This window comes from Hipposideros armiger, unplaced genomic scaffold (genome assembly GCF_001890085.2).
Source record: "Hipposideros armiger isolate ML-2016 unplaced genomic scaffold, ASM189008v1 scaffold_48, whole genome shotgun sequence".
In the NCBI taxonomy this organism is placed as follows: Eukaryota; Metazoa; Chordata; class Mammalia; order Chiroptera; family Hipposideridae; genus Hipposideros; species Hipposideros armiger.
The window spans coordinates 3,234,593-3,258,789 of NW_017731398.1; the positions used below are offsets into that span (position 1 = coordinate 3,234,593).

Sequence of the window (24,197 nt, forward strand, 5' to 3'; positions counted from 1 at the left end):
ACAGTGAACGGCCGTCCAGAAGCCAGCGACTGATCTGCCTCGCCAGAGAAGAGCGCAATGATGGTGCCAACTTGGGCCAGTGAAGCAACGTCCTCCACAGCTAGATTGAGGAACAAAACGACAGCAACTTGTCTGTTCCCCTTCCCCCAATTCCCCACCACTGTTCCCATCCCCCCCAATTCCCCAATAAAAATCTTAAAAAAAAAAAAAGTGGCAAATGTTTACCTTTCTTAGGATTTGATTTATGGAAATGGCCAGAGGTCACTTAAAAAGGAAAGTGGGAAGGAAAGACAGGCACACAGTAGAATGCTGTGCAAAAGGGTATTGATTCTCTTCTGGGGCTTAGAATAGTCTAGAAAACAGTTCTAAAAGGCTTTTTAAACTCTCTAGGCCACTGTCTGAGGAAGCAGCTCTGCTTATTGTGCCACTGCCCTTTGCCCCGCCCCCCCAGGAGAGGTAGATGAAAAGATGGCATTCCGCAAATACATAGTGAGGACATAATCCGATGGATCAGTTTAGCCTGAGTGCGCCTTCCTGGTTCCCGCAAAAAAACTGTTCTCTGGGGCCAGCCCACATTGAGGGGGGCCCCTTCCCCCACTGTGAGCACTCACCACACACGGGCTTCCCGCCGAGATTTCCCAAAGCTGGGATCTAGAGGCCCCTGTGGACACAGCCCCAGGGCTCAGGAATACAGCTATCCCGGGCAGGAAGGGCACCCCACGGCTTCAGTGCCCTGCCTGCAGTGGTGAACACCTTGCACCAACTCACGATCAAACAATGTGTAGGCGCCTTCTGAAAACACAGTCATTAGCGTAAGTGGTGGACGACCACGCCCTCGCAGGGCCCGTGTGGAAATGGACATGCCAGTCTCCAAAACCAAAAGCCTGGCAGGATGTCCGGGCTGCAGAATGCTTTATGCAGACCTCACCCGCAGGCAGCAAACACACAGTGACAAGCATCCCACCAGCCAGCGCCATAAACTTGTGTGTGTGTTAGGTGTTCAGAGCTTTCTTCTACAGCAACAGTCTTAATAAAATGATGGCTTCGTGCCTCAAACTGAGTTCAGTGTTAAAAACTGGGAAAATACTGTACGTGCGAACTGAAACAAGGTCCTTCATACACAAAATCAAATCAATCAAGACAGCGCCAAGCGAACCATGAAAGGCAGGACTAAAGCTTTTCCCTCTCGAGCCCGACAGCAGAGATTTAGACGTGGCCCACTGATTAATGTTGGCAATTTGAATTTCATTCATGTTGGAGTTTTGTTTGCATATCATTTGTGAATTTGTTTTAGGTTTACAGTTGTATACAAACTCCACGCTGAAGGAATTTATCCTTGGTTTCGTGTTTGTACATATTTAAATAACATAATAATAAAGGTAATTTGAGTAAACACTGGACATCCTTGAGACTGTTTTCCCATAAAAGGGGTCTGTATCTTCTTCAAGTGAGAGCAAGCTGCTCCAGACTCGCTGACCACAGCGCAACCACCAAGGGAAGGCAGGCTCAGCTGGCCGGCAACCGTGCTCTTCAAACACCTACCTCGGTGCCGGGCATGGACTGGGCACGGGGTGAGCCTGGCTCACCAGGCCGTTTAAACCCGAAAAGAAAGTCTGCTTGTCTGTATGTCTGCTTGGTAAATATTGTCCCGGGCCGGGCAGGAAGGGGCTGGTTTTAAAAACACCATAATCATCTTCTTCTGTGTATCCCTTTTGCTCTGGACCTGACTCACAGAATGCAAACAGCCTTTGGCAGCCTCGACGGGTAAAGAAGCAGCCCAGTTTCTCCAGGGCTGATATGATCCTAAGCCTCTGCTGATGTTATCACTGCACAAAGCTTGCTCTCTGCGCTGTTACTTGTGGCTGTGGGGGCTGGGCAGAGGACAGGCTGATGCAGGAGTTGGGGTCCCGTGCTAGCTAAATGCACCAAAGGAAAACGTGCCACTGTGCAGCAGCCCTGCCTGCTGTTTACGCAGCCACAGCACTTGCCCCCAGCACCAGTTCTCCTGGAAAGTCAGGCCTGGGCTATCCTGCATGTCAGAGATGAGCTAAAACCTTTCCAACGTGGACCCAAAAAGGGCTGTATAATAAACCTGACAGGTTCAGTGACAGAAAGTAAGTCATGGGGGTGATCTGATCATAAGTTCCTAACTGGGCATCATGGTGGTTAGTCCTGCCCCAGGCATATGTTTGTTAGTAAAAGCCTTATCTGTGCCTTAAGCCAGTCCTGTCCATTGTTACTGAGCATCTAGGTGAACACAACCTTTGAAGTAAATGTTAACCACCCCCAGGAGAGCACATAATCTTGTTAACCATCCTGCAATCCAATACCCGCCTTGCTTTCTCCCACCTTCTGTCATCTTCCCTACCTTCCCTCCTTATTTCCAAGTGCATAGGAGAAACTGCAAAGCTGTCTTTCTCCAGAGCATTTGAGATCTTGCATCCTGGCACTTGTCATCAGCTTGGCTCAAATAAACTCATAAAAATTCTCTACAGGCCTGGATGTTCTTACATCGACACCAACAAAAGCAACATCAAAACCTTTCCTACAAGGCTCTTTTGTGCCTTGTCGTCTGGTTTAGGGGACTACAAACAACTCAGCTTTTTATCCACCAGAAGGAAGATCTTGGTTTTGTCATAAAAGGAAGATACGCTTGCTCTGACATCTGAATCTTTCCCCAAGTTGTGAAATGTTCACCTGATGTGCAGAAATCCACCAGGAAAGACACAAGTGCGTCTAATCCTGCGTGGGAACCTGCCCTCGGATGTCCACCTCAACGGGCCGGCCCTCTCCTCTGGTGTTGGAGCTGGAAGGCGCCTGGAGACAACCCTGTGCAATCTTCTTGTATCACAGGTGACGATACTGAGGCTCAGAAGAGCCAACCTGCCTGAGGTCACGCAGCCACTAGGTGCAGAAGCCAAAAACAAATCTTGGGGCTCCTGTCCCCTATTCTAGACCTCTTTCTACCCAAGGACAATTATGCCTTCCAAAGAAGTCTTCCAGCTCTCAGCACACACACTCTGGCTGTGTAGCAATATCATCTACAAACAGGGCACCCAAAAGGCACCATTTTCTTCAGCAAGATACAAGCCGTAGGGGTCAAAGTACTCCAGGGCTAAAAAGAGATCTTGGGGGTCCCTCTGACTCAAGTTTTCAGATGGGATCTTTGAGGTCCAAAGATAGTCACTCACCCACGACAGAAAATGAGTCAGAAGCAAAGCAGGGGAGGCCTGACACGGGACCCCAGACCTCCCCCCACCACCTCCCCTCACCCCCCCTACACACACAGGGATTAGCTGTGTCCTGGGCCAGGTGCTTAACTTCTCCAGGCTTCTTTTATCTCATCCAGATAATCCTCAGAGCACAGAAACAGCCTCCCTGAGCTGCTGTGGGAGCTGAGAGAGATAATGACCGCAAGCACTGAGCACGGAGCCTGGGGGAAGCTGGCGTTCAGAGCGGTACCCACCACCCCATCACCCTCACCGCCTAGCCCAGGGGACTTCCCATTATAGTATGCTGCTTCTTGTAAGATCCTTTTTGCTTTTTCTTTTTACGTAGATACTAAAATGAAACCCTCTTGGTTTGGCATTTCCTGATCCAGTGCCTAAAAAGTGGCGTCAAAATTAAACTGAATACCCTGAACATCTGTCAGGAGACGGTGCTCCTGCCCGGTCATGTGATGGCTGTGCGATGCCATCCACGCGCACGCATTCCAGCCAGGGATGCTGTCCAATGACCTCCCCGTACACGGATGGACAGAAGCCAGCCCTCCCATGGCCCCAAGAGGGGTCCTGTCCCTGCTGGGGTCGGCCCTGATGGCGTGAAGTCTGATTTCCAGCACCATCATTGGGGAGTGGCCCACCTCCGCCCTGGGCAGGGAAGGTGAGGCAGTAACTGTGGCCTCCTGGTGGGAGGACACACAGGTGGGCACTCGGGCAGGAACAGTTCCTAACTGCACTCAGGGCTCCAGGAACCACCGGCGCAGAACAATGATGCTCAGCAGTCGTTGTGCATGAGAAGGCCTCTACCCCGTGCAACTGCGAAGTGCTGTTCTCCTGCCTGCAGGACCATGGGGGCCTCCGAGCTGACCAGAATGTTGGCTCTCCATGGAAGGGTGGAGAAACTCAACAAGGTTTCCTAATTGAGGAGACAGAACTCCACAAGGTACTCAAGGTAAAACCAAGGTGGGAGGGGAGGAAACATCCAACTCCAGTCTCCGTAACTCTAAAGTGTGACCCAGGAATGACCCTTCCTTACCATTTAGAGATGGAGGACTTCAGGTTCTGTTAAAATAGTGACAAACTCAAAGTCAAAATGATCCTAAGGAGAGAAAGCTTCACCTGATAGCTGTGAGAACATGTGAAGAGGCGAAACAGGCAGGACTGGGCACCCTCACAAGCACTCTTGGGAGTACCTGGAAAAGGCACCCCCGTGGGCTCACACGGCCCCAAGAGCACACAGCTTGACAAGCTGGTCACATTCTTGTGCCAAGAGAAAGGTTCCCTTCCTCGAAGCAGACACAGTCCCCTGCCAGGGCACCCACTTGACAGGGCAGGAGGGGAATGCCAGCTGTATTTGCCCCTAGTTCTGGCTGACAGATGATCCCGGTTCATCCTCACCATTCCAGTGGGCCTCACCATCGTCCAAACAAGGAATCTTGGGCCTGGAGAAGCGCAGCGGGTGGCCCAAGCTCACACAGCAAGCCAGGGGCGGAATCCTGAACCCCGGCCCTCTGACTTCAACGCCATAGCTCTCCTGACCATGTTACAAGATGGACATGTGAGCATGCTAGAGACTTGCCAGGGCAGGTAGGTACCCAACCAGTAGATGCATTTCAAAGATGCAGAGAAAAGCAGCAGGAACTGACCCAGAATTGCAGGAAAATGATGTCACCACCCTAGCCAGCCCACACGCCATGGTCATTATTTTAAAAGCAATGAGACCATCCATTAAAGCTGGCGCTGGAGCCATGCCCCTGTCAACATCCGGACGTGTGGGCAGGGCCGAGAGCACATCCTCTGGGGGCTGCACTGCGGACACTGTGGGTACGGCTGGAGCAGTGGCTGGCGGGGCCCCATGCCCAGCTGAAGGCGAGGGCCTCAGGAAGGGTGAGAGGGCAGCTGGGCTCCCTTCGGGCTGTCGGTCTGCTCTGGCCTTCAGGGTATGCCCCAGCGTCCCTTCCCGTGTCAGGGTCCCCAACTCCCGCGTACTTCTACTCTCAGGCTCTACCCTGTCCTTGTCACTGTAATCACAGGATGGACGGAGGGAGATTAACTGATGACTCAGATGCTAGCTGAGATTAAGGCAAGTACCAGGACATGTTTTCAGAATTAGGACTCAGATAAATAAACAATGCAGGCTGTCACCATGTAAGTACATCCAAGTGCAGTGACACTACAGGGCAGGCAGATCTGGGTGTGGTGGACTGATCAGACATCAGCCCCATCCTGCTCACCCTGCCCACTCTCCCCAGGTCTGTGTCCTCTGCAATCTGGCTTGGCAGCTTCTCCCATCAAAAGGAAGACTCAAAACCTCCTGTCTTTACATATGAACTGGCCTCACTTCAGCCAAAAGAATGCGGCAGAAGTGATGGTGTGCCACTGAGCTCTGAGAGCTCCGACCTACGAGGTCGTGTGTGCTTCCCTCTCTCACAGAACCGCATCAGCCACCCCGATGACAACCCAGGCTAGTCTGCTGGATGGTGAGACGCATGGTCCAGTCACCCTCCGCCCTTCACTGGAAAGCCAGCAACGCCAAACGTGGGCGAGCACATGCTGACCAGCCAGCCTCCGCTTCCTGCCGACGGAACGCAGAGCAGTAGCTAGCCAAGGTGAGCCGAGCCGGCGGCCCACAGGACACGGAGGGGCGGTCACTGCCTGAAGCCCCCTGCCTGGGGCCTTTGTGCCACTGCACCAGCTTGCTGGCACACTGGAGGCGGCAGCTGAAGGAACACTCCACAGAGCAGGGGCACCCGGGCAAGGCCAGGAGGAAGCACGGTAGTTTGCTGCATGTTTGGGCAGAGAAAACAGTGTTTGCAACAGCAGGATGGTGAAAAGCGGCACCGTGTTAGCAGGACCACCACACGTTCTGGAGCGCTGGGGAGGTGTGGCTGGACAGGAAGCTGGAGAACCCCACATGTCAGGCTGAGCTGTCGCCCCAGGTCCCCAGCCTCCAGGCCGATGGCTGCACTTTATCACAGGTTTTTGTCAAGTTAAAAGAAAGGACAAACTCAGCGGTCTTGCCCATGACCAGAAACAAGGCAAACATCAAGAACAAACTGCAAATCTCTTTAAAATGTGAATTCCTTGTCTAATCCTGACATAAACTAAGGTTTTTGAAAATATGGTTTGTAAGGATTCCTCAAGAGTGTGACTGTAAGACGCATTTGATGAAAAATAAAGCCTGGAATTAGGAAGAAGTCCTAAAGTAAGATGTTATCAGAGCCAAGTTTTCCAGCAATAGCAGCAGCTTCAAAGGAGCTGTCACACCATTAAGTGGCCCAGTTGTGGGAAGACGTGGCAAAGCCAGCCCATATTCAGTCACCGGTCGTTCGTTCATTCATTCATTCATTCATTCATAGAGGCACTGTTAGGCACTGCAACAAGCCCTGAGGCTGTATAAATAAATAAGACATGAGTCCGGCTCTCTGGGTACCGCCAGGCAGGCAGAGAAGGAGAACAGGCCCACAATAACAGCAGTGCTCTGGGAACCCAGAGGTGGGGGAGGTGACGTCAGCTACCTACCGTTTTGACACAGGTTATGAACACATTTCCTTACACGATTTGTGAATCAAACCTTGCATAAAGTCCCATTCCGTAGGACAGCTTGCACAGGACGCTCAGAATTGTGATGTCCATCTGGGCCAGGCCTTCCCTAGTCGGACGGAGCCATGTGTGGGAGTCCAAGTGGGTGGTCTCTCTCAGGCCCTCACTGACTGAGAGGCACACAGACGCGCCCCACAGGGAAGTGCTATCTAGCCTCTCTTCCCAGCAAGGCCAGCCCAATCTGCAGCTCGCGTCCAGTGGGCCACCAGGCTGATCCTCACTTGGCTGAGTTCTGAGCACAGAACGGCCGGCAGCGCTGGCTGTGGAGACACAGCCAGGCCCGGTCCACCCAGATGGTCAGATCAAATGTCTGGCTGAATTCCTGCCACGCTAGCCTTATCGCATTCCTGTCATCTTCCCCACAGGTAACTGGATCAAATAAGCTTTTACCGGCAGTGCAAGTCAATGGAGAAAGGAAAGATTGTTCCCTAAAACTGTGCTTGGACAACAGTTAGTAAATTGAGGGGAAAACTGAGTCAGGATCTGTCTCGGCACCATGAACAGAAATTCCAGGCGGGTCAAGGAGCTTAACAATCCATCCACAGGACCTCCAGAAGACTCTAGAACTTCTTATTGATGGAAAGGATCAAGAAGTAAATGATCAACAGAATGGGCTACATGAAAATATTTCACATATGTTACAAAATAATCAAAAAGGAAGGTGGGGAGAAAGAACTGGACAAATACAGGAAGAGATCAGGGATATTAATGAGAAAGCTATGAATGCCTCATAAATAGGCATAATGCTATGAAAAGACATTCTTAAAAGGAAAAAAAATAACTAGTTAAACTAACATATGGGCTAGTCGTGACTGTACTAGTAATCAAGGAAATACAAACTTAAATAATCAGGTATAACTTTTCACCTATTAAACTGATTTTTAAAACTTTAATAGTTTTAAATTAAATTAAATCTAATGCTGGTGAAATAGGACTGTTAAGCACAGTCTGTGGGAGTGCTGCTTTGAATGAATCTTTAGAGGCTGTAAAAGTGCCCATAAACCCATTTACCTTGACCCACATAATTCCAGCTTCAGGAACCTTTCCTATGGAAATCACTCAAAATTTGGGAAAAACATGTACACAAAAATGGGCATTTTTTATTTGTAGTCGTGGAAATTTAGAAATGAATTTGACGTCCTTTTCCAGGCATGAAATGAATTTGGAAACTGAAGCAAAACCTTTAACACGCTTACGTATGAGGCAAGCTTCTCTCTCTGTTCTCCGCTGTCCCGAGCCCTTAAGCAGCCAGAACCGTCGGGAGCCAAGGAGTCCAGGTAGGCAGGTCTCCTACGCCTCCGGGCAGCTCTCACTCCAAAGCTGCATCCGCACCACCTCTGACTTTGCCCACACACTCCGGCCACAGCAAACTGAGTGCAGCTCCTTTCAAGAACCAAGCTGTCTGATCTCCCTTTGTCCAAGGAGCCCTTATCTGATCGACAAGATCTCACTACGCTTTGGAGGGTTCAAATCAAGCATTAAGTCCCCCGGGAATAGTGGGAGGTCTCACTTTTCTGCCCCCCTGTGCCTTGTAAGGATCTAAAGGACTGCAGCCTTCCCAATTATTCACATGCCCACCCTCCACCTTGAGTTGTAAGGTAGGACGTGGACTGGAGGCTTTCACATGCTCCACGTCTGATTAGCACAGCGGCTGCTGGATAAACTGGCTAAGCAAACGCAGTGTCTCATGGCTTTACTGATTCACCAGGCACAGCCTCAAGGCTTCCAGCCCCTGTATCTTCTTCGGTAAACAGGTCAGGCTGATAAACGTACACCCAGAAAGCGGACACAGAACATGCACCGAGAGTCCTGTGATAAGAGCTTCTCACCCAGAATCCCTTCGGTCTGCCCCTTCATTTCCCGGCAGCCTCCTCGGAGCACGTCTTGGGTTTCCAGCTCTCCCTCTGGGCTATCCAGGATGAAACACGGACCCGCCGAGGGGACACATCAGTGGGTCTGAGTTTCGCTGCAGTCCTATCCATTTACAAAGCGCTCCACAGCTCTGAGTGTTACCAGCAAGAGGAACTGATCCAAATCTCTGTTGGAAATCCTTGCTAGGTCTGTTTAAATGTTGTTTTAAAAGTGTTATGGGAAAAGGCATCTCTTTATGGAAATGCTTTCTGGTACAATCTGTGTATAATTGCAACACTAAGTTGCAAAATGGAACAGAAGCCATTTAGTACCCCAACCTCAGTGAGCGATAATCACTAAACATTCCATTGGTTTCAAAGTGAGTCACTTCTAAAAAGCAATGAGTAACCCCTGGCGAAAAGATACAATGTTTCTTGCTTGGTCACGCCTTGTGGTGTCCTTAATGTCTATCTCCAGCCCGAACCTCTCCAGCCTTCCCAACATGTACCCAGGTGCTCAGCCCCACACCTGGGAGTCTCCCCGGACACCTCTCTCTCCCTCGTCCTACATTCAAGCCACCACCCAGGTCTGTCCACTGTGTCTCCTAAGCATCAGTGGGACCTATCGTGTCCCTCCCTCTCTGTGGGCATCACGCCTGCTCCCCATCACAGCGCCCCGAGCCCAGCACCAGAGCCTCCTCTGCCTCTTCCTGCTTTCGCATTTTTAAAACTGCATTTTCACCAGAAGCCAGGACATTCCTAATTCCCTTTTCTATCGTACTTCCTGCAAACGGCCCTCACATACGGCATGTGGTTCAAGGCTCTGGAGTGAGAGAGCTTGTTCTGGAAGTCTAGTGATTCCAACTGCTGACTGTGTGACCTTGGGAAGTTACACATCCTTCAGTGTCTTCATCCGTAAAAGGGAAGTTAAATAAAAACAGGCCTGTTGTGGGCAGGCTGAGTGGCTCACTTGGTTAAAAGTTGGCTTAAGAGCACGAGCGCTGAGCAACAGGGCCGCCCGGTTTGATTCACATGGGCCAGTGACACTATGCCCAAGCCGAGCTGTCGCTGAGCTGCCAACAGGTGGCAGGATGGCTAAGCTGGTGTAACAACAAGATGGGCTACACCCACCCACAACGAAGACTGAACTTGGCACCTTGAGCTGAGCTGCCGCCCGGATGGCTTGGTGGATAGAGCATGTGCTCTTAACAACAGCTGCTGGTTCGACTCCCACATGGGATGGTGGCTACGCCCACCCACAAGATTGAACACAGCACCTTGAGCTTAGAGGCCACAAGCTGCCAACAGGAAGCCAGATGGTGACTAGCGACCTCCACAACGAAGATTGAAGAACAACTTGGCTGCTCCCCTTCCCCAATTCGCCAATAAAATCTTTTTAAAAATTTTTAAATAAATAAATAAATAAAAGCAGGCCTATTGTGAGGCTGAAGTGAGAGAATGAATACTCGTGTACGTAAACCACTTATAAAGGCAGGTGGTGTACAGTGGAGGTCGGGAGATGTTAGTGGGTAGCTCTTCTTTCGAAATAACACCCATTGATAAATGACGGTGACGCACCAGCTCAGCTCCGGAGACACAAGGGCAGGCAAAGTGGACCACGTTCCCACTCTCTCAGGGTGCTGAGCTTGGCACGCACCACATCCGGGGCCATTCGGAGGGTGGACATGGGACTGGCTACTGCCCATAGTTTCCCCAAGTTCGAAAGTTTGGAAGCTCCCCTAGAAGTCACACTGCTGTCTGCTCCACCTAAGGGTCTGCTAATCCACTCATGTCTGCCGACAAACGGAAGAGGCGTGCCACATTGTCCACCAGCATGTAACAGGTCACAACGCTAAGGGGTCTGCACATACTATCCTCAGAGTAACATACGATCGTGCCATTTCGGGGGATGGGTAGACAGCTAAGGTACAGAGGGGTGAAGTAACTTGTCCAAAGTCACACAGCTATTCAGTGGGGGAGGCAGATTTGCAGCGAGGCCCATGGTGCTCCAAGGCTCATGACCCTTTCCAGTTTATTATACCAGCTCCATTACTCTAAACACTGGGGAAAATGTAGGCTACAGAGCCCGGAGGGGGTGAGGGATGAATATGGAAGACAGTGTGCTCTGCAGAGGCAAAATCTAAGTCCTCCTGACATACACTTCTCTCTGTTCGTGTGGTCAGAACCATCTGGAAGGTACTGAACCCCACTGAGGGGTTTCTGGTGAATGGCAGAGGCCCGTCCTCGCTGACCTCCGTCTCCTCTGGCCACTTGATGGCCACGCTTAGCGCTGCTCTAGGACCAAGTGCCGTTTGGGGCAGGACGGCACTAGAGAATATCTGTGGGTGGTCTAAGTTCGCTGAAATCGCCCGAATGCGTAATTACAATGACAGGGCTGAGGGGAGACGCAGGCGGCAGAAGGTCGCGCTGGGACCTCTACAGACCAGACCACGTCAGTCTCTGTTTCATCTAGCTGAGCTTTTCCAAAATTTGCAGTGGACCAGCACCCTTGGTGACGACCCCCCTTTCCAAAAGTGAGCCTCTCGCCAAGTCCTGCCTTTCACCCCACTTTCCTTCCACTACCTGCGCTACGGCTCAAACAAGGCAGTTAGGAAGTTGCACGAGAATTTATGAAGAATTCAGAAGGTGCCACAGGATGAACAGGCAGACACCCCTGAGCCCACACTGAGACTGGACACGGAACAGGGCTGCGTCCGTCTGCAGGGATAACCCAAGGGGTCGGTCGGAAACGTTCCTCGACAGCTTGGAGCTCTGTCTGCAGGAGGAGCAGACCTCAGGCCTCAGGGACTCGGGCCTGCAACCCCTGAAACGTTTCCAGTTGCATGTCCTCCCTTGTGCCCTCATGCCCTGGTACCAGTGATCCATGTGGGCCGTGCAGTTTCCCTTCTGGCCTCGCTGGGCCACATTCTCAAGTGAGAGCAGGCATTCTGGAATGGACTTCCTGCCAATGCCGCCCTCAGCATGGCCAGCGGGCGCAATGGCCTGATGTCCACCTGTTGACTACTCCCCGCCTGCCCCTCTCAGTCACGTGAGTTAAAGGGCAAACTTGGACGGACCATCCCCACGTACCCCTGCCGTTATGATATCATTTCTAGCCACAGGGAACTCTTAGCTCTCCCCCCAAATATGTTTTCTGAATTCTGTGAACTTAGCTCGGGTTCTGCCTGCCTTCCTAACTCTCCCTTCTCTAGCCAATGAATTTACTTTCCTTCAAAAGCCAATCAAATGTCACTTCCTCCATGACACCTGTCTCTTTCCCCAGCAGAGTTATCATCGTCATCCTCTAGTGCTTCTACACTGTTCACACCTTTCCTATAGCACAGACTGTAGGAGCCAAGTGTCTGTCTGTCTGTCTCCCCAGCTGGAATGTCAGCTTCTCCGTCGCCAGGAGGTACACTAGAGGCATCTCTGATTCCCAGGCGTCCAGAACGAATCGACAGTGAGTACACTGGGGTTGCAATTGCTCTCAAGCTGCTTTACTATAAACTGTACTATTCCCATCAACAGACTTTCCCAAAATTCAAGAATCAAGCAGCGCCAGTCATTACCCAGAGCACGGGCATCTGGACTCACACAGACCTGGTCCCCGTTCCACCTCCAGCACCTCTAGCCGAGTGGCCTCGGGGACACCTCACAGCGTCATCTCCAGCAGGAGGACTAAATGACTGCATGGTGCCCGAGCCTAGTAAATGTTCAGTGAGCACTGGATCTCAAACTAATTATGGGAGTAACCACAGGGCCACTGGAACACAGGCCTCTGAGGAGTTGATGGCAGGCTATGGCTTCATTTAATTCCCAGAGCAGGATACATAAGAGTCAGTGTCCAGTTGATTCCACGGACAGCCACGCACGCTCGGGGACTGGGGCTCTGATGCAGGCCTCGTGCATTTGTGTATGTGATAAATATTGGAGTAATTACTGTGTGCTCATCTTTGGGAATAAAACAGAACCTGAGGGGGTCTCCGCATCTGCGCCTCGTGGGGTCCTGTGCTGGAGAGAGATGACTGTCTTTTACTGGGAGGAGGAGGCTGATGTGGGGCCGACCCCGGGCGCCACACTGTCACCCTGCCCCTCATTTCCACGAACAGCCACCAACGGGCCCTGCGTGGACCGGACACACGCCATTCAACGCGTGGCTCTCTCTCTCCCTGTTCCCCCTGACCTTGGAGAGGTGATGTCCTCAAATGGTCTCAGCAGAACAGAAGCTCAAGTTCATGCTTATTACGCAAGATTGCATCGAAGCATTTTTTTCCATGTTAAAAATAGCTTCTTATTTAAAATAACTGCATATGGGGATGTTTAAAGTGAAAGTGAACTTCACTCCACGGTCATGCTCAGACAGTCCCAGGATATGTTTATGCGTTACCATTTGTAACAACATTACCCAATGATTTTAAAATTTAAAACAGATTCGAGCTCTTTCTCAGCCACCTGGAAAGCTCGTGTATACACACAACCCACAATTACGTGGTCAGAGGAGTCTCGGGGCCTCTTCAAAGCCGTGAACCAGGCAGAGACCACCGAGACTGCTGCGCCTTCTTATTTTTACAAAATCCTGCAAATGAGAGGAAATTCTTGCATATGGAAGTTCCAAAGCCAAAACCCTACAACTGCTTTCTCTTTTGCTACCAGGAACTGGATTGGGAAATCTGATTAACTCAGTGCTTTCTTAAGAAGTCACAGACAGAGTGACACATCCACCCAGCAGAATTAGCAGACCATTCTCCTATGGAACCCCGCAGTTCCTTCCCTCGCCACAAAGGAAGGGAAGCCAGGAGAAGGGAAGAGTCCGGCTTCAGGCCACGGGGCAGTGTGGACAGAACTCAGGCTCGCGTCTCCACTGTCCCTAAGGGGCTACACCCCGGTTGAAATCCAGTTAGGGTAAGAGCCAGAGGCAGCTTCAGCGGCAGCACACGTGGGTTTGCCTGTCTCTGCCATGGATGGCTCTACCTGAAAAGACAAGGGCAGGACGGCTCCACTGCTAAGGAAACCAGCTCATTCCGACCAGACTGAGCCCTGGAGGGGGCGGTCAACAGGGTGAGGCAAGGGTGCGAAATTTCAGAGGGCACAAAAAACCCAGCCATCAATGTAATTAACATTGTGATGCAATAGTTAAAAACCGAAATTCATGCAAAAAATCCATTCTGAACCAAATATCAACATTTGAAATAAAGACAGGATCAGTATTACCGATGCGTCCTTTTGCCTCCAGGGACTGTATTTACTGGGCCTGCTAAAAGGCTGTCAGCCACTCAGCCACGAGTCGGGGCTCAGCTGTGAGCACCAGGTGGGCAAAGCTTGGGGGCGGCTGCAGAGGGGGAGAGAAAGTAATGGCTTAGCAATGCTGGAGAAAAACAACCTTTCGCTGAGTAACATGGAAATGGATCTGAAACATATGGATTGAATTCCTCCGAAAATAAACATAATTTTTAAAGGAAAGGAAAAGTACTTAGCCGCAATGTCTGAGGTTTTCCTGAACCCAAACCTTTGGAAAATTAGCACACGAGTGAATTACTCAGTGACTGTAACACAGTCAGCTTTGAAATAGGCTTGTCATAAACCACCAGTGTGTTTGTTTAATTCCTTAATGGTTTCCCAAATCTGCTCCCCTACTCACTCCTCTCGAGCTTCATCCCTGTTGTTCTTTACAGGAAAGAGGCAGCTCCGCACACCCACTGCCAGCCTGGGAGGTTCTGGAGACCCAGGACGTGGGGGTCCCAGGAGACTAAGCTGGGAGTAAGTGACCCCACCACACAGCAGGACAGGAGCCCTGGAAAGAGGCAGATGAGTGATGCGCTGGGCTGGGAGTGAGGCAGACACCCAAGGGGCCATCCTGTACCAGCTCTGCACCTGAGAGCATCATGTCCTTACTGCCCACCTGCAGACACCATAACCCCGTCGGGGGGGACAAGGGAAGGAAGGCTTGCAGCGCTGTGAGAGCTAGGCAGCAGCCACTGTGCCCAAATGGACAGCTCAGGGCCACAACTGGCCACTCCCTACGGTGCTGTGGAATCCAGGAAACCAGTGTCTTTCGTCACCTGTGCCAAGAGGTCAGGGTGACCTCAGAGCCAGCCTGAGTCCAGCCCTAGGAAGCAGGGAGAGGCTGAATCCCCAGGGTTTGGAAGTCAAGCCCCAAGTTCAGAGTGTTTCAGTGTCTATGGCGATGGGGGCTGATGCAAAGACCCCCAGATAGTGAGATGCTGACCACCTACCAGCATCCAGTCATCCCCGATAGGGAAATCTCCTGTCCCTTTGCTCTCTCAGGATTCCTCCCATGTCCAGGGGAGTTCCTCCAGAGCTGAGGGTGTTCTCGACATTCTTGAGACTGAACGTGCCTAACTTTCATCACCTTAAATCAGTCACATGATGATGGTTCAGAGCTGTCTGTGCCCAGAGGGTCTTCAGGTCCCTTTCTAAGGACTGGGACCACCCGGCAGTGAGGGGTGAGGCCTCTTCAGGCGTTGCCCCTTCCACTATCAACTTCCTCCTTTAGGAGAGCTTGGTAAGAGGCAGAGGAGCCACCCCTTAACTGGAAGCCCCCAGCTTCATCCCGGGCCAGCCAACCTTTCCCTTCTCACACATCTGGCTTAGAGTTCCACTTCAAACCCCACTTTCAAACACATCTGCCCTCCAGTTTGGCTACTCTACATCCCAGAAAAGGGATGCAGGATCCTGGTGGAGTCTGTCAAGTCTTATACCCTGGCAATAAGCTCTTTCTTTTCTTGCGAGCTTTTACAGAATCTGAAAAATCTTAGGAGATTAGACAAAATTGACGAACCAGGTTGAAAATAAAAAGCCCATTTTTGCAAGCTCATAGCTCAGTTTTTCTCCTTTGGTGGTCAGCTACAGTTTTCTGAACCAGCACCTGTCACAGGTCCTTTCCCACAGGCCACCCATGAACCCCATATTTGTTAGATTGTCACACACACAGAATACTTCTGGTTTCATTTCATTGAAAATTGTTGACTCGAAAACCAGCAAGACACCCAGAATATTAAAGAAGACACAGCAAGACAAACCACAATAAAACCAAGGTGGGACTATTTGTCTGACTGCCAAAAGCCAACTAAAATGATCCAGAACACAGGTTTTCAAGCTGCTCCCTGGAACCCACAGAGCTTCTTGCAATCCTTGGGGAGCCTCAGACAAAAGCTAAGCCCCTGCTCTCGGCCCAGCCACTTTTTATCTGGTCTGTAAATTGGGTTTAGTAAGATTTTGTTGGAACAAAAAAACGTTTTATGGTTAAAGTAATTTTAAACTACTGGTCCAAGAGGCCTAGAGCTGCTCAGAAGGACTCTCCCTTCTGCCAGGTGCAGCCCAAGGTCTGGCTGGTGAGGGAGCTTATGCCCCTAAAGGAGGTAAGAAGCTCTGCACACCAGAGGTTGCAGGAGGCGAGCAGCTGAGGCCTGTCCATGTAGGGTGCCTTCTGAACTTCACGCCCCACACCCCACCTCTGCCTCACCAGAAAAGTCCTGAAAACTGCTAATCCTTCCAAACACATGCACGTCCGCCCCTCTTAGGGACACTTTTCGGGATGTCCTGACTCCCCTCCCCCTGACCACCACCCCTCCTGACCCTGTCTTGGTCCCCACGACACAGCACGGCAACTTCTGACTTACTGTTAGCTCTGGAGGGCAGGGACCATTCGGTTCTGCCTCCCCCAGGGCAAACACCATGCAGGTGATCGAAACACTGTCTTCAATTTCTCTTCTGCTTCCGGGTGCGACAGTGGGTGACACGACGCCATCGCACACCTGCATCTGGGGTGACCAGCTCCTCCCCACAGGAATGCCACAGGGAGGTAAGTGGAGGGACATTGCAGAGCTTTCAATTTCATTTTCAGGTTTAGAAAGAAAAGTTGTGGTCTTTAGAGCCAAGTCAAGTTGTTTGAATGTAAACATGCATTCCCTGTGTCTGGAAGCAGAGCAAGATGAAATCCCCAAGAGATCTCTTAATACCACCGAAATTGCAGTCAAACGCCTCTGCCAAGCAAAGATAAGTTGCCATTTGCACAATGGTCTTACACTTAAAAGTAACTCGGTCCAGAGAGCTTTGGAAAATTTATTATGACAGGAAAAAGGGAAACTCAAAGGAGTTCCAGATATTTCGTCTACTGATAAGACAGCTTAGGAGCGACAATAATGACCTCCAAGAATTTGAAGGGTCATTACAAGGTCACTGAGAGGACGCTGGCCAGCTGGGCCCCATCAACTCGGACACCAGAAACTGACTTAAATGACACCAAAAAGACTTGCGTTAGAATCACAGCAACTCAGCAATGCTGTACCGAGTTCTGAGGACAAGCAGCATCACCTGGGACCTTGTTAGAAATACAGGCGCTCAGGCCCCGCCCCAGCCCAGCCCATTAAGAACCTGCATTTTAAGCTCCTCTGTGACCCCCCAAAAGGCCCTCCTGCAGCCCTCCTGCCCCCCTGTGGTGTCTAGAAACAGGGGAGGCAGCTTTCTGACACAGATACTTTCCATGCCAAGAGGACCAGCTACTAGACGTGCCTTCCCTGTAACAGAAAATGCCGAATGGCTAAGGTCTCCTACAGACAGCCGAGAAAAAGAAACACACGGGGTTTTCAAAAGCAGTTGTCTGGTCAAAGCACTTTAAGCCCAAGTCATATCTGAGCCCACACCGTGGCTGCCATCGAGAAAACTCAAACACAACACCTCAGCAGTTTCCCGGTGCCGCGAGCCGGCCTGTCCGGAGCTGGAGGGAGACCTGCTCTGAGTGAGTGCCAGTGGGGCAGGCCCCCAGCTCATGCCCCTGAGGACTCCCTCACCTGCTGGGGGTGGGTAGGGAAGGATGGACTTGCATTCCTGGAGCCAAGCTGAGCCTACAAATGGGCCCTGGAAAATAATGGGCAGAGGGGAGTGGCAGCTCTTCTCCCGCTGGGTGGGGAAGTGTGTTTCCTGGCACCAAGGGAACTAAGCAGAAAGCAAATGTATATTTGATGACATTTCTCTGCATGCGGCCTCCCTTCTGAAGAGCCACATTCGAACAAAGCCTGGCACCAGGGCAGACGGAGGAAAAGGAAAGGATTGGGGCGCCTATGAGAAGCTAGGATGACCTCTAGAAAGAGTGGCTTGGGGCAAAGAAATGCAGACGTTAGTAAGAGTCACTATGATAGCCACCATAGTCCCACCCAATTTAATAAAGTTGCCACGTGCCAGGCTCTATCCGCCATCACGTGGAAAGAGAGGTGCAGCCCACGTTGCTCGTGAAAATGGGATCTGTGGCTGCAACCTACGACACGGCATTGTACCTACCCCTTGGGAACCCAATCTCCATGCTTGCATAGCTGTAACTGCCAATGCAAAATGCACTTATCCTATTGATTGTGCTGCTCTGCCAGGGCCACAGAAGGCACTGAATGGGGGTCGCTTAAGCAGGGGCTTCAAAGGAGGCTGAGAGTAACTGAATTCACACTGTGCGTCCCACCAGCCTTCCCCACTGAAGGCCACTCCTGCCATTTGATCTGTCTGTCCTGGCAACTCAGACACTGCTGCTGCAGACAGGACACCACCAGACCGTGCCAGCTCCTCCCCTCAGGGCCCTGCACTGAAAGAGTGTTGTGTAGTTTAACTCTGGTCCTACCAGAAACCAGAAGCTGCACGGGGTCCAGAAAAGACGCCAGGACTTCCAGGTCAGCCAGGGCCCGCAGCCTCCTGCTGTTCACATCGCTGGGTAGATAAGTTGCAGAGATTCCCAGCACCTGTGGACTGCATCCTGTGGCTTCACTCCTTTCAGATGGAGGGAGCTAAGATTACTTCTGATCTTCTAAAGAAAAAAAAAAAAGAAAAATCTCGCACCAGAATATGAAACTTACACACACAAAAACACACACACACACTTTTGGTGGAGGAAAATAAATCTAACTGTAAGACCGGGCCCATTATGACTCCATTACCCAAACTTTTGTGGCGTGTCACATACTTGTGACTTCTATCAGACAGAACCCCAAAGGGGGAGCTGAAAGGAATGTTTTAATCCAGCGGGGACCAAGGAGGTGGCCAGTGCTCCAGGCAGAGCAAGTGTCTTGGTCAGGATCTCACTGCGAAGCAAAGCTTAAACACAAAGGAAGGAACATGCTTCCTGGATGGGAATGACCACGTGTGGGTTCCCAGACAAGGCGCTGCCTAGGGCAGCGAACCTGCACTGCATCCTGCCGTCATCCAGAAGGGGGTCACAGGGCCACTCCCCACGGACAGACACCCAGGAGAACCTCACCCCCAGCAGGCCAAGGAGGCCCCTTGGCAGATCCTGCATTCTTCTAAGACAAGGATCAGAAAGAAGTGATCATCTGAACCAGAGGGCCGTGAGGATGTTTTGAAAATGACTTACTTTATCGTGCCTCCAAGTGGTGCGGGTAGGAAAAACAGGCGACTGATTCATCTCACACAAAAATTCTTCCATTTATCTATGAATTAGATTTCATTTTGGCATTTTGATCAACTTCAGCTCTTTTTATCGGTTCCATCAAGGTCTTTCGTGAAAATAAACCGGAGATGGAGTCCCTATGAAACAATTACTAGGTTAGGAGAGAGAGCAGAGGGCTGGAGAACATAAGAGAAACGCACAACTGTCTTTAAAATACACCTGTAATCACTACCATGCTAAGAGCTTTCTCTGAGCTCAGCACTGGACTAAGTGCTTTAATTGTGCCATTTAAGTCTCATTAGCAACTCAGCAAGTTAGAGTGTGTTGTCCCCAGCTTACAGATGAGCAAACAGGCACACAGCTTAAGTGACTTTCAAAAAGTCACAAGTACTGTCTAAAAAAAATTTTTTTTTAAAGCTTGATTATCTTTACACTCCATGGACCATCATCTGTCACAAACCGAAGCAGACCTGAGTTTCTTGCACTTTTTAAAATGAAGGAAGATTCACATTTCTGCATAGGTGGAGATGACAAAAAGAAGAACCCCAGCCAACGTCATTTCTTATCAGGATAGGGACTGATAAATTTAATTTGCACAGATTAACCCCTACGGGTTCTCCCACCCGTTTCCAAGCAACCAAATAGAAAAATCATCTACTGGGCTGAAGGGGAACCACTGGAAGCTTCTTTAAGTGTTAAGCATCTTGGAGAAAACAATTGGGATCAGGGAACAGCGTTTTGCAAAGGCAATCAAACACTTTCTCCATAAACTTGTTCTGTTTGATTCTTCTTCTGTCACTGTAACTGTGAACCTAATATGTCCTCCCAATACCTCATTTACTAAATAATTTAATAAAACGGAACACAACCCTAGGCTACACACAGAGCACGGTGATGAGCGGGGTCCCTAGGTAGGTCTGGCAGCATCGCTGCCTCTGTCAGATGCTCTGAGGGGCTCCACACTGGAGATCCTGTACAGAGCACAGCTGCGGGCTGAGTTAGGACCCGGTCACAAGCCGCACGCTCTCTTTATCCTCCCGAGTGGTTCACGCCGCCTTGGGACAGGATTCAGGGGCTCCCGCAAAACAGAGGCCCCGCTCCTCCTGCCTCCTGCCCCATCGCCGAGCCTGGCAGGGAAGCGCACGACTTCCTCGAGACCCAGACCCAGGGCCACAGGCCCGGCGTGGAGGAAGCGGCTGGGAGCTGTCCATGGTGGCGCGGCGCCTGGGCACGCAGAGCCGCCGGCTCCCCGCCCCCGGGCGCGCCCGGGAGCTCTCCCCAGACCTCTGGAATGGAGAGACTTGCTCCAGGCTCACCATCGCCGGGATGGGGCTGCAGCCAGGCACTGGCTCACACATCAAAAGGTTCGTTTAAAAGGGAGTTCTCACCTGTGGGCAGCCTTGGCTGCACGGAGCAGGAGTCAGGACCTCAAACCCGGCTGCTGGCGCCGTGCCTGCGACGGCCATAGTGCTGGACCCTTGGGGAACGGCGGCGGTCGCTGAGGGCGCTGAGAGCGAGTCTGCGGTTGAGGACCTCGGCGCACTGAGCTCCTTTCTCAACAGCACATGCGTCCTGCCGGGTCCGATCCAGAGTGTCTCTGGCCCTCATTCCCAGAGCAGCGAGCTGGAGACCTGGCCAGATCCCTGCCTTTCCTCCCAGACTAATTTGACCCTTCTTGGGGCCGACGTCCCTCGCCAGGGACCACCGAATCCTCTTCCAGTGGTGCCGGGTTTGGAATCTCAGTGTAAACCTCCGCAGGGGCCCTCATGTCACCTAACGTTCAATTGCCTCGACCGGTCTCGTGCCAGCACCACGCTGGGTGCCCAGCACTGTCCGGGAGCGCGCCAGCATCAAGAGGCGGAGCGGGGAGCAGAGAGGATACCGTGCTGAGACCAAGCAGCAGGGCGCAGACCTGTTGCCAGGTGCACGCCCACTGGTACACAGTGTGAGCGGCTCCCTGCCCGCTGGACTCCACAGCCTGACCCCGGGAGCAGTCCCTCGGAGGACGCTGCCCAGGACGCAGTCCCCCCAGCCATTCAGAAGGGGGAGGGGAGACTCTATAGAAAGCAGGGACCTGCCTCCGGCTGGGGCGCTCGGGGACACAGGCGACCCTGGCACCTGACGCTTGCAAAGGATCACAGGATCTCAGAGAAATCTCACAGAGGACAGTGACAGGGGCACGTGTCCATCAACAGATGCATGGACCGGCAGACAGACAGAAGGACAGAGGCGGACTGCACAGCACAGAGTGGACAAGCAGAAGCGGATGCCGGCTCACGTTTTCCCCGTGACGCGTGGAGGCGCCGGGCCACCGGTCTTCCCTCCCCTCCGAGGCTGGGCAGTCCGCGCAGCCCGGCGCGCACGGCCGGCCCCCTTACCTCCCAGTCGGCAGCCGAAGCGGTGCCACAGATGGCGGGCCAGGAGCGCAGTGGCCGGCGCGCCTCACAGCAAACCGGCGGGCCCGCGAGCTCCCTGACGTGGGCAGGCGAGTGGTGGTTTCTCTGGGAGACGGGGGTTCAGGCCCGGCCTGCGCTCTCTGCGCCCAGCTTGAGTCGCCAGGCTCAGCGGGACCTCTGGGCGCTGCGCTCCGCTCGCGCTCCCCACCGCCCGCCAGCTCACGGCTTTATAGCTGCCGCTCTGGAGGCAGCGCCGCTGGCTCCTCCCCGCCCGGGTCCCTGACGCCCAGGCACCGACCCGCCCCCGCCGGAGCTCCCGCCTGCCCAAGAGGGGCGGGGGCTTGCGCCCCGGCCGGAGCCAGGCAGGCTCTGGCGGCCGCTGGGGGAGCCACAGACCCGCGGAGCGCGACGTGCGGAGAAGGCGCCACAGCCGCCGCGTGAGGGCGCTGGAGACCCGGACTCGGGGAAGCGGCCACAGCGCGCTGTCCGCAGAGCGTCCGCGCGCTCCAGGGTTAGGGCCTCCCAGGTGCGGGTATTAAACGCCAAGCGGGCCAGGTGGCTTCCTAGAGGATGCGGCCACCGGAGAGAAGCAGGTCCTGCGTCTGACACGGAATCGGGGCTCTTCAGTCTCACCCTCTTTTTCTAACTTCTCAGGAAAGAGTGGCCTTAGAAAGAGGCCCGGCTGCAGGGACCTCGCAGTCCCTCTGAGAAGCAGGTGGTCGGCTTTCAGTCAAAGACCTCAGCCATGGCAGTTATGTGACTGCGGACGAGCCTCCTGACATCTCTGGGCCTCTTCAGTTTTCTCACCAGGAGAGCCAGTTCTGTGATGCTGCCCGGCCAGACTGAAGAAAGGATTCAAGGGGTTGCGATAGTAAGGTGACCTAATGCATAGCAGGTGCTCAGTAAATCAGCGTCCTTTCCCATCTGTGCCCCTTTAACTGAACAGAGCACAGTCCTCAAGGGTCAAAGAGGGTGTGACTGCTCTAGATATACCCTGCCGAGGAAAACAGGACAGGTGCTCAGGACACCTGGAGTCTCCTCAACTCTGCCACTAACTTGCTGTGCACCCCAGGGCCATCTGCTCCCCCTCTCTGTTTGCTGGTTGTTTGTGAAAAGCTTTGATACCAGTTCTCCATCCCTCCACTTCTTTGGAGCTTACATCTCAGGCCCCTCACCCGGCTAAGTGGAGTCTCCCTAGAATATACCTTTCTTCCTTCTTTCCAGCCAGTGCCCTGTGAGGACCCACCCTACAGGGAAGGTCCTCATTCTGGGCAGCACACACCAGCTCCAAGAATCTACATCTGGGCGTGGGGGCCCGGGGGCCCCGCTGTAGTCAGACAAAAGCTGCCAGTCTGTGTTCATGTCTTCTGGGCTGGGAGAGCCTTGATTACCTGGCTCAGTGAGGGCAGCCCCAGGCCTCGCTCCAGGCCTCGGCCGGAAAGCTCGCTCGAGTCAGTTCCCAGGATTCTCAGCCCTCCCATGACTTCTCAGGAGGGAAGCAGCTGCGTGCTATGGCAGGCCTCTCTCCCCGGCTTTCCTTTCCAGCAAGTTTAGGTGGAGACAAGGGCCCCCTACTCATGCCACGGCTCCTGGTTCCCTCCTTTCTTAAGCTGGAGCCCCCAGACACCAGAACCCACGAACAGTTGAGGGATGCTGAGACCCTGGCCCAGTGGAGAAGGGTCAGGCCTGAAACAGCCTTGCTCGGAGCGGCGAGAGCCACGCGTGGGACCCCTCTCCCTTGGGCAGATGTGAGGCCTGCAGGGCCTGCGCTGCCTGGTGAGAGGCCTGCTCCACCGGCATCGGGAGACGAAACACGACCAGGAGATTCTAGTCTGGTGATGAGCTCTGAGGAGTGCTCTGTCATGCTTTCCCAGAGCCAGGCACATTCCTGCACTGTCCGGCCTCCTTATCGCAGAGCAGTGCCCCTGGGAAAAGAGCAATGCTGATGAATTACAGACAGGCTCCACGTGTCTACAGCCAGATTCCTCAGCCAGGGCCCCACGCGGCAATTCCACTCAGCACCCAGTGATGGACGGGCTGCGCCTGGTAATTCTTTTGTGGATGAGTGTTGGCAACGTTACTCTGGCAGAATTACTACCCGTACCTCCTCCATCCAAAGTCCTGCTCTTATAAATGCAGATCCAGGGGCTGGTCGAGAAAGGCTGTCTTGGTTTTCTGGTTCTTGTCAGAATATCCAGGGGAGAGTGTCCAGGTAGAGGGGACATGCTCGTAAATGGCGTGACACCACCCAGAAAGCCTGCCCTTCCTCCACGTGTACTGCCTCCAGTGAGCCCCCCTCGGATGGGGCACAGCCCCCTCCTCCACATCCTTGTGCCATAGGATGGCTACTTAGTTCCCACAAGCTGTCCGAGTCCTGCATTTCCAAGGTCAGCTGGCAGGATCAAGTCTGTCCCACAGAGCGAGAGTCAGCACAACACCTTGGCCAGCACAGCCAACCCCCTGCCCCATCACAGCCTGTGACGTCTGAAAGGCTGGCCACCTCTTACCCCATCCTCCAGGCCTCCAGACCTGGTTTTCCCAGGACAACAGCAGGCAAGGACAGTCTGAGAAGACGGAAGCCTGGCGCAGCTGGGGTGAGGAGCCAGTGGGCTGTGGGCTCCAAGGCTGCCAGCAGTCAGTCAGACTTCACAATCTTAGGACTCACAAATCATGAGCATCTTTAAATCCCACCAACAGGGGTCGCCCTTCGGCAAACGGA

The 24,197-nt window shown here is 52.7% G+C and overlaps 1 protein-coding gene and 1 long non-coding RNA gene across 2 annotated transcripts in view; both read right to left on the bottom strand.

Annotated features, from left to right (window-relative positions):
• Positions 1-18,380, bottom strand: part of CEMIP (cell migration inducing hyaluronidase 1) — a 119,868-nt gene extending 101,488 nt beyond the window's left edge. The window contains exon 1 of the mRNA XM_019640220.1: positions 18,300-18,380. The gene's annotated coding sequence lies outside the window, so the exon portion shown is untranslated. The remainder of the gene's footprint in view (positions 1-18,299) is intronic.
• On the bottom strand, positions 18,378-21,437 carry LOC109381502 (uncharacterized). Its single transcript, XR_002123764.1, has 3 exons — positions 20,471-21,437; positions 19,047-19,219; positions 18,378-18,482 (listed from the first exon to the last, which is right to left on the bottom strand). It is a non-coding gene; the product is annotated as an uncharacterized LOC109381502 (long non-coding RNA).
• Between the last annotated feature and the right edge of the window lie 2,760 nt (positions 21,438-24,197).